Below are 9374 nucleotides of genomic sequence, written 5' to 3'. Positions count from 1 at the left end.
CAAAAGAAGAGAAAATGCTTAAGATCACGCAAGCGCTTATGCCCCGGCAGAATAATAACAAAATCCTATAGGCGCAGTCACTGAGAATGGTGCAGGCACCAAAACCAGCATTCAGCTTTAAAAGGTGGGCAGTGGGTCTGGCTCTCCCTTTCAGGGACACTTTTTTATCATGAATCACAGCAAGAGTAAAAAATGTTGCGAAGTGGGATTTGCACTGACTGGGCAGTGGCCAAAGGATCAACACAAGTGGGACTTTTGGCTCTTTACCCTAGAGGAGCAGCTAGGGGGACAAGGTCAGGTCTGACCCCTGAAGGGTGTGGAGATGAGTCCCACTACAAATCCTGCAGATGCTCCAGCGCTCTTGGAAGTCAGCCCGCACACCCCACCGAGGAAGGAGTGCAGCTGCCTGCCAGTGCCACCGAGCAGCAGACTTTGCCATACCAAGGGAGACACCCACATGTGCTGCACAACTTACACTTGGCCAGGCAAATCCTAGAGCTTCCTCCATTTCATACACTGGGCCTTCAAGATGGAGCCAAACATCCCACAGTCTCAGGGCTGGAGATCTGGTGTCTTGTGTTGTCTCGGCTTTCTGTGCCTCTCCTTCCACATTAGATAAACCCACGCTGTCTTCCTTCCCAAAGCAGTTGTGAGGCATCTGTCCTTGTGAAGGGCTTTGCAGTCCTTGGGCAAAAGGGAAAAGCATAGATAAATTGCAAGAGGCTTAGTCTCAGATGGTCGTATTGTGTTTTTTGAGGCCACCACATGAAAAGCAAACACAACAGCAAGTGTCCTCACCGCAAGATGAGTCCAATAACCTGGAGAGTCATTTACACTTTTGCTCCTCCTGGTTCCAGTGACGTTGAGGTTAGCTTCCCACTAGCCACCGCAGGAATCAGCGTTTCAGTTGGTGGCTCAAGAACACCCAGAGTAATTGAGTTTCAAGGATCTGCTGTTGAGGAGGTATACACCACAATTCCCCGCTGTGTTAACACTCAAGAGGAATGGACACCGGCAGCACTCTGTTGGACACCTCCTCACCAGAACTCCTTGCTAATCCATGGGAAGGTGAAGCAGGGGCTTGTCTGGTCTCCTCACATACATGGATCCAGTCAGCAGCAGTCAGCCAAGCCCTCCAGCATGCCAAGTTTGCTCTGTCATCTTTTTCCTAGATCTTTTTTGCAGTGGTGCCAGGAATGAGTGGCATCACTTGATGGATCCAGTGAAACCTGGAGGGATACGGGTTTGTCTGACTGCTGGAGGGTGCTGGACTGTCCAGGGACTCAATGGCCTCACAGTGCATCCATCAGGGACTACAGAGATTCTTGGGATGGAGCAGGAGCGGCAAGGAGAGATTTTCTACCTTGGAGGAGGAAAGGTATGCTCCCTTTGCTGCCTTCTTCACTGCATCACTTTGATCTGGAGTTTTGATCCAGATCTGAGCAAACTCAATTGTGGCCATTCCCTGGATGACAGAGAGCCTTGCAGACACCCATTAAGACGCTGTGCTGCTGATGGTGGTTTTCCCTCTCTTGGAATTCGCCCAGCATCCCCCAAGCACTCAGCTGTCCTGCAGAAACCACCCCCCTATGCTACGGTGACATAAAATACAGACATTTTTGGCAAGTACCCCAGCCAAACTGCCATGAAGGATTCCTGCTCTTCAGGAATCCTCCCCACAACCAAATTCACTGCTTCCCATCACATCCTCTCCCATGTGCTAGCACTGTGTGGCCACATGCTGGTAACCAGTCTCTCTCGGAGGTGACTACCCTTTGCTCAGCAGAGATGGGGCAAAATGATGGTGGGACACCTGGGTCCCTGTTGTTTGTGCTCAGGTCTGGCCCAGATAGGAGCTCACCCAACTCTTTCCAGACCTTAACACTTTTACCCACTGACTGAATGAAGTCTCTCATCACAAGCTTGGTCTGCGTTGAGGCCCTGGAGTCAGCCTTGGAGTGATATAGCCAAGGGATGCCAGACTGGTGTTTTGATGACATATCCAGGGAATGGCCAAGGAGTTTGACATCTTGTCTCTTGGAGGCTCAGGCAGGGCTGATAAAATGTTTCTGTCCCATGAAGTTCACCTCAGAGTTTGGGCTTGACCATAGCCCAGCTGCCTCTTCCATCTTTGCTCAGCCAGCTCTGGAGCTGATGGGATTCATTGTGACATCCTGGCTCATGTGTAATCCTCCAAGCACCACCCTCAAAATTTTGCACATGGTTAGTGTCTCCACTGAAACAAGAAGTCATCTCTAGCTTGCCATTGGCCAACAGCAAAAGTTGTGGTGCCAAGGGTCTCAGGTCAGTTGCCCATATGTGGGGTCCAGGGACATTAGAGATGCTCTGGGACACCTGATACATGGGGCTGGCCAGTATGACCCAACTATAGGAGAGCCAGGCCAGTGGTGGGAAGACCTGGAGCATCTCTAGTGGCACATCACCCCTGTGTGGGCAACCGAGTCATGCTCCAGGCATGTCCATATGGTCATTATATGCACAGAGGACACTGATCGGCTCCAGCAATTTCCATCCATGATGATTTGGGCTAAGCCGGCTATCCTGGTGCCAGGGAAGGTCTAAGTAGCCCCTCTTACCACCTGCTGTGAGTGGGGTTGCTTTGCTCCACCATCATTTCAAGGTTGGTTGCTGTCACTGTAAGATGCCGACCCGTCTGGGATGGTTCCCCTCACGCAGCCAGCACTCCTGTCTCACCCTGGGTGTGAATGACACAACCATTGCACGTTGTTGTGCTTCACACAGTCCCACTTAGCTTCTGCCACTGTCTGGTGGCAGCCGGCTGCACTGTATCTGCTGTCGCTGGCGTCATGCCGCAGGGAGATCACCTCCGGGTTTCCGCACTCAAAATAGGAATCAAATTGTTGCTCTTATGCTGCTACGTTATACGGAGACAAGTGTACTTGGATGTAAATAACAGCCCAGCTCTGTACATACAATGATTAAATGAAGAGACAAGAAAGATCTGTGGCTTCTATATTGGTGAGCGGGATCGACAGTAGCAGCAGATGCTGCGTTCGAGCACCAAGCACTACGCAAGGGTGCTCAGCACCCCATGAGATTTTGCTGGCTGCAGTGGAAATGAGGGGGGGTCAGCACCTCCCAGGAAGGCAATCTGCTTGGGATTGGCTGCAACAGAGCAGCCTGGTGTCATTCTGTCCTGCTTCGATGCTTGCTGTCATCCTGAGCCAGGATTTGCAATTGTCCCCTGATTAAGGCTGAAGTCCCCTCTTCCCATCCTCATGTCACATCAAAAGCCCTGCAGACAGTGTCTCCCAGCGGTATCCCCCTTGAGCCCTTACTGGCCATGAGCTCTGCCCATGGAAAGGACCAACCCACCCCACTCCTGCCCCTCGCAGTGGCACTTTATAGCTTGCTCAAGACAGCAAGCTCACAAGCAACATGACCAAAGATTGCCGGAGGGCACTGGACTGCATGCTTGGAGCTGCCTCCCAGGTTTTCTGGGGAGGGATGAGGCTGGTGTGGGCTGGGAAGGGGGAACGAGAGCTGGCTGGGGACAGCAAAGGGTTTGGATATCCCCATGTCCCACCTGGGAACATCTGCAGGGCCATGAGGGGCCTTTCCTGTACTAGACAGGACAGGGTAGAAAGGAGTTCCTGGGTGAGCTGATTGTCCACAGTTGGTTACACCAGTATCCTCCATGGCCATGCCAACTAACTCCACTCACTGCCCAGGAAGAGTGTGGACCAGGGGCTGTTCCTAGGAGGCAGAATGGATGGATGCAACTCCCCTTTTTTCTTGGGGAGAAGAGAGGATGCATGCCAAGTCATTACACTTGTCTTCAAGACCACATGTCTCCTCTACTTTAGCAGCAGACATTGCTACAGGGTCCAGTCAAGGTCGTGTTCTGGCTCCATGTGAATTAGCCAGGAAAACATGTATCCTGAGAGCTGGTGGTCCCGCTGGCTGCCCCCTTGGTGTCCTCTCCCCACCTCACCCCAGGGTGTCCTCAGCACCCTCCTTACCAGGGAATCATCTTCTGAGGTGAAGGCACCATGGTCTTTGCTTCTCCTGCTTGGGGTGCTGATGGCATCTCTGCCCACCTCAGCTCCATGAAGGCTCCTGAACCTGGTCCCAGCCTTGGCAAGTGAAGCGTAGGCCAGTGGGAGATCTGTGCTCCTCGGCCCACAGTGCTCCTGCAGATGGGTGCTCAGGTGGGTCTGAACCTTGGGCACATGCCTCTTCACCATGCCTCTGCTCCATGGCCATGCTAAGCCTTCTCTGCTCTGTTCGTACCAAGACCATGAAATCCTGCTGATGTGCAGCGACAGCTCTCACTTCTGTCCTGGATGGGAACAGGTCTAACTTGCTGTTATTCTAACCCAACGCTTCAGCCTAAGCCTTGAAGGCAACTTTATAGAGTTCTCATCAAGACCCCTTGCTAAAGATCTGTGCATTGTGTTGCCTCTGCCCTGCTGCTCCTCTGCCCCAGCTGTCCAGACTCTCCTGCCTCCTTTTAGATCATCACCATCCCCGTTGTCCCAGAAGCAGTCAGTGCCTCTCCCAGTACTCTCCCAGATATATCTGAACAAGCCGGAGATGAAGCCCAAAGCCCCCACTGAGAGTGGCGCGTCCCAACCCTGCCCTCAGAGGAGCTTTCTAGACTACTGATCCTCACCTCTCCTCTCCATCATTCCCATGTCAGCTAGATCATCCCTGCTTTACTTCCAAGAGCTATCTTGCTTCTTGCTGAAGGACATCCCCATGGCTTTGCAATCACTTGATATCACTGTATGGGGCTTCACACCATTGCAACACCACACCCAGCCAGCTCTGGGGCTTCCCCAGTCCTTCCACTCTCTGGAAGGACAGAGGTGTGAGGGATATATGAGTGCCCCTTGTCTGTAGGGGCACACAGCACCCATGCCACCTGGTCCCCAGTGTATCGAGGGGTTGGGATCACATCTAGCTGTTTGCAGATGTTGGCTTCCCAATAGGATGTGCCAATCTGGCAGTGCAACTGCCAGCAACACCAGAAATGAGCCTCTGCATTTCCAGGATAAGCCTCCTCCCTGGTTCTCCCAATGAAGGAGATCGTATTAGATCTGGAGCCTAGGGCAACCTCTGACACGCATGGTTGTGTTTTCATGGCTCTTACAGATCTGTTTTCTCAGGCAGAAAGTCTCCACTTTCTGTCACAAAGCAATAGGTTTTTCTAGAGAGATTTAAAAGGGACTATTCCCAACTCTGATACCTGCAGGCAAGCCAATGTTCCCTTGAATACCTTCATAGCTCCAGCCCTGGGCTCTCCTCCATTGGAAAGGGATGCGAGTACTGGTCTGGCTCCAAATAATCACCACTGGTTTGAGCTTGGCGGTCCCCGCTCATCCGAAGAGCCCGAAGCTGCCCATATCCAGCAGGCCGCCAGTCTGGGTCCCCAGGAGGTGTGGTCCATCCCCCTCTGGTGCCCAGCCCATGACTGCTACTGGATGTCTGCAGCAGGTCTTCTCCATTAGCTCACCCACATGGGAGCCGCTGGGTTCCTTGGGGCATCTGAGCTCACAGAGTCACTTTTGGTGATGGCCAGACACCAGTGGGAAACCACGGTGCTGGCTCTGCTGTTCCTGAGAGCCAGGCTGTCCCAGGAGCCCTCTCGGAGGAGAAAGTCCCCTGTCCCCCACAGGTGGCATGTGGGTTCCTTTCCAGTGGCCGAAGGGAGCAAAATGTGCGCGGGTAGAGCTCCACCACCGGTGCAAAATTGTTCCATCACCGGTGCAAAACAATGCTGCACAACCGGCCAGTGTGTCTATGCAGTCCCTTTCCATGCAGCAGCATCCCCGCAGAGCCCAGCCCAGGGCTGGAGCTCCTCCAAGGTGTCTTCGTTTGCACTCACTCGGACCTGGTAAACGCTGTGAGCCAAGAGGAATCCCTCTTGGTCTTTACCCTGCACCGGGCAGTACGCTTGTGAGGGTTTCCTCATCCTAAATCGATGCACGTTGCTTAGTTGCCTGTCTTCTGCGTCTGTTCTCCAGCAGATCAAAAGGTGTCCCCCCAAAACCCAGCTCCCCGATGGGAGAACGTCAGGTTGGGCCAGCTGGCGCCTCCGAGCAAGCCTGCTGTCTGATTTCACCAGCAATAAAAGCCCTGCGGAGGAGCGGCCAGAGCTCTCCGCTGCCGCTCCACTGCCGGGTGAGCTGCAGGCTGTGTCTGTGTGTAGGACCTCTGCATTAGACCCTTCGTCCAACGTTTTGGACCTACCCGACTGTAAATTCAATCCCAGCCTTGTGCTTTCTTTCCTCTTGTTTGTTTCTTGACAGCTTGGTCTCTCTCTGCTCTTACTGTGAATTCAAACCAGAAGTGTTCTGAACTTGACTCCGTTACTGTTTTGTTTCTGCGTTGACTGTTGCTGGTTCTCCGAACTGCATTTAATGAGACTTTGGAAAAAAAAAAAAAAAAAAAAAAATTTAAAAATTATATATATATATATATATATACTTAAAAATTAAAATATTTAAAAAAAGAACTCCATAAAGTTGAGTGTCTCTTTGTCCACCGGTCACTTCCAAACACTGTTGTCCTGACTTTGCCTCTGGTCAGTGTATTTAAAGACAAGAGGTTGAAAAAGAAAGAGATAAAACACATCATTCTGGGATTTTTGTACAATAAAGGTGTATCCGTTTTGGAAATTCTTGTTAAAACTATACCACACCTCCCACTCTACTGCTAGTCTGTTGTATGTTTCCATTGGGTTATCAAGATGTGAAAAGCTACTGCCTTTGCGATTTTCTACAGTGAATATATATATATGTACAGAGATATGTATATATATAAATATATATGAAGATCTATATGTATACGTATCTCTCACTCTCCCATCTCTACCTAACTGTGAAAGATTTTTATTGGGCAAAATAAAATGGAGAAAGGCCCCGTTTTAAAAACCTGACTGTGTGGCTTGTCTGCTTGTGTTGCGGGTGGGAGACGGGGCAAGACCCACGTGGGATTTCAGGAGGGACCCGCAGCCGGGCTGGGGAACCGCAGGGAGACAGCCCCACGAGGGAAGACCGCAGCTCGAATACACCAGCACCCTCCAGTCGAGAAATTCCTCATAGCTCCTGTCCTGGAGGACAGAGAGCAGCCTGGTGTGGCAGAGCGGGAGGGGAGAGGTGGAGGTTGCCAGGAGCAGAGTGGGACGTCGCGCGTGTCCGGCTGGGACGTTCCCCAGTCCTGTCTTCCCGGGGCACAAGGGCTGCTCCGGCTCTTCAAGCACTTGAGAACAAGCACCACAAGGCCTCTGTGGTGGCCGCAGGGCTGGACGAGATGTTTTGTGTTTGAGGTCTCACCCCAGTCCATAGCTAAGATCCCCATGGATGTGTCCGGAGCCGCTGGGGCTGTCCCAGGGCTAACCAAGAAAGACAGGGGCTTTCCATCGGTCCCACAGCCATGGTGTCTCCCAGCCCCACGCGGATGTCCAAGACTTCCCAACATTCATGCAGGTGACTGAGTTGCTCCCAAGCCAGGCTCAGACCTGAGGGATTTCCAGGTGAGGACAAGACCCAGGTGGAGGTGCCAGGCACGCCCCTGGAGCCAGCCACAGCGGTGGGAACCTGGCATGAGTGAATTCCCCTTCCCTCCCATGCCAAGACCTCCCTCGGAGCGGCCACATCTCCCACTGCAGCATCTCTCTGGGGTTCCCCCGCTCCAGGGCTCAAACCTCCCAGAGAAACCCCCGCCATGCTAGGGCTGCGAGGCTGGGAAGGGAGGCGGTTTGGGGGAGAGGCTGTACAGGCTGCATGGAACAGGGCAGGGAGGGGTGGGATGTCCATCCACGTGCATCCTGACTCTGGGATGGAGAACAGGGCTGCTTCCCTGGCACGAGGCCTTCACACAGCTAAAGCAGTAGAAAATACAAGCAGTTGAAACACATCAGATTCATGTTGGAGAGAAGGACCCATGGATGGCCCAGTTTAGGAGGAGGATGTTGCCAGGTAGGGGGTTTTGGAGGCTGACCCCAGGCTGAGGTCCATTTTGCCTTCCTTCACAATCAGGGAGTTAACACAACATCCAAAAACTCCTGCCAATTTGCAGGTTTTTACTCAAATGAATCCCACCCCAGCTGCTTTGTCAGCATCACATTAAAGTGACATTCAGAGCAACATTATTTTTCTAAAAATACCAACAAATTCAGCACTTTTCCCAACACCAGCTTTGCTAGAGAGGTCTCCTGTCCTCTCATGACAAAGCTGATGCCTCCCAGGGCAAAGCGAGCGTGTCGCGGAATTGATGATTTCCCTCAGACCAGGGTTAAGGCCTGAGGCGCCATCAGCGACTCAAGGCTTTGACTGCAGTTCACCGCAACCAGCATGGCTCTCCTCCAACTCCCTTTGGTCTCCTAATGATGTGATTTCCTCAGCTGCCGGAGGATAAAAGGAAGGTGAAAAGAAAGAAGAGGTGAAAAGGAAATTCACCTGGTAGATTAGGAAGGGATGCCAAGCATAATGCACTTCCATGCTCAAGACCTTATTTAATTACTGTTTGCCAATGATCCAAGCTTTCGGCAGACAGGAGAGGAGCATCTGGGCACAGCGGAGCTATGAATATTTGAAATATTCAAAAGCTGCGTGGATACGGCCGTGGGCAACCGGCTTTAGGTGGCCTTGCCTGCGCAGGGGGTCGAACCAGATGACCTCTGGAGGTTCCTTCCCACCTCAACCCCCAATTCTGTTGGTAAGGCTGCAATGAGGGGCGCCAGCTGAGACACGGACCTCCAGACGGGCATGGAGCAGCCCCGGAGAGGCTGCGCTCTGGCCACCAGCCCGAATCCTTCCATCGCCCCAGGCCCGGGCTCTGCCCCACTGCCCACAACCTGCAGCTGTGTGGTGAGGCTGCTCTGGCCGTCCCTGCACGCCACTGGGGACACAGGGCGGCGTGCCCATCCAGGCCGCAGCCGGCAGGGCCCAGGGATCGCCTGTGGCCCAGCTCCCCCAGGGCGGCCATGAGCCTCACGGCCGGTCCCCGGGACACCCTCCAGGCCAGCTGGCAGGCGAGCGTGCCGCGGCATGGCACTGAGCACCCCAAGGGCCCCGGGAGCACCCCAACTACCCTATCACTCTCTACAACTACCTGAAAGGAGGGTGTAGAGAGGTGGATGTTGGTCTCTTCTCCCAAATAACAAGTGATAGGACAAGAGGAAACGGCCTCATGGTACACCAGGGGAGGTTTAGATTGGATATTAGGAAAAATTTCTTCACAGAAAGGGTAGTCAAGCATTGGAAAAGGCTGCCCAGAGAGGTGGTGGAGTCCCCATCCCTGGAAGTGTTCAAAAAATGGGCAGAGGTGGCACTTTGGGACATGGTTTAGTGAGCAAGGGGGTATTGGGTTGATGGTTGGACTGG

The sequence above is a fragment of the Pelecanus crispus genome, chromosome 4, assembly GCF_030463565.1.
Source record: "Pelecanus crispus isolate bPelCri1 chromosome 4, bPelCri1.pri, whole genome shotgun sequence".
In the NCBI taxonomy this organism is placed as follows: Eukaryota; Metazoa; Chordata; class Aves; order Pelecaniformes; family Pelecanidae; genus Pelecanus; species Pelecanus crispus.
Note: the sequence above shows the minus strand (reverse complement) of the source record.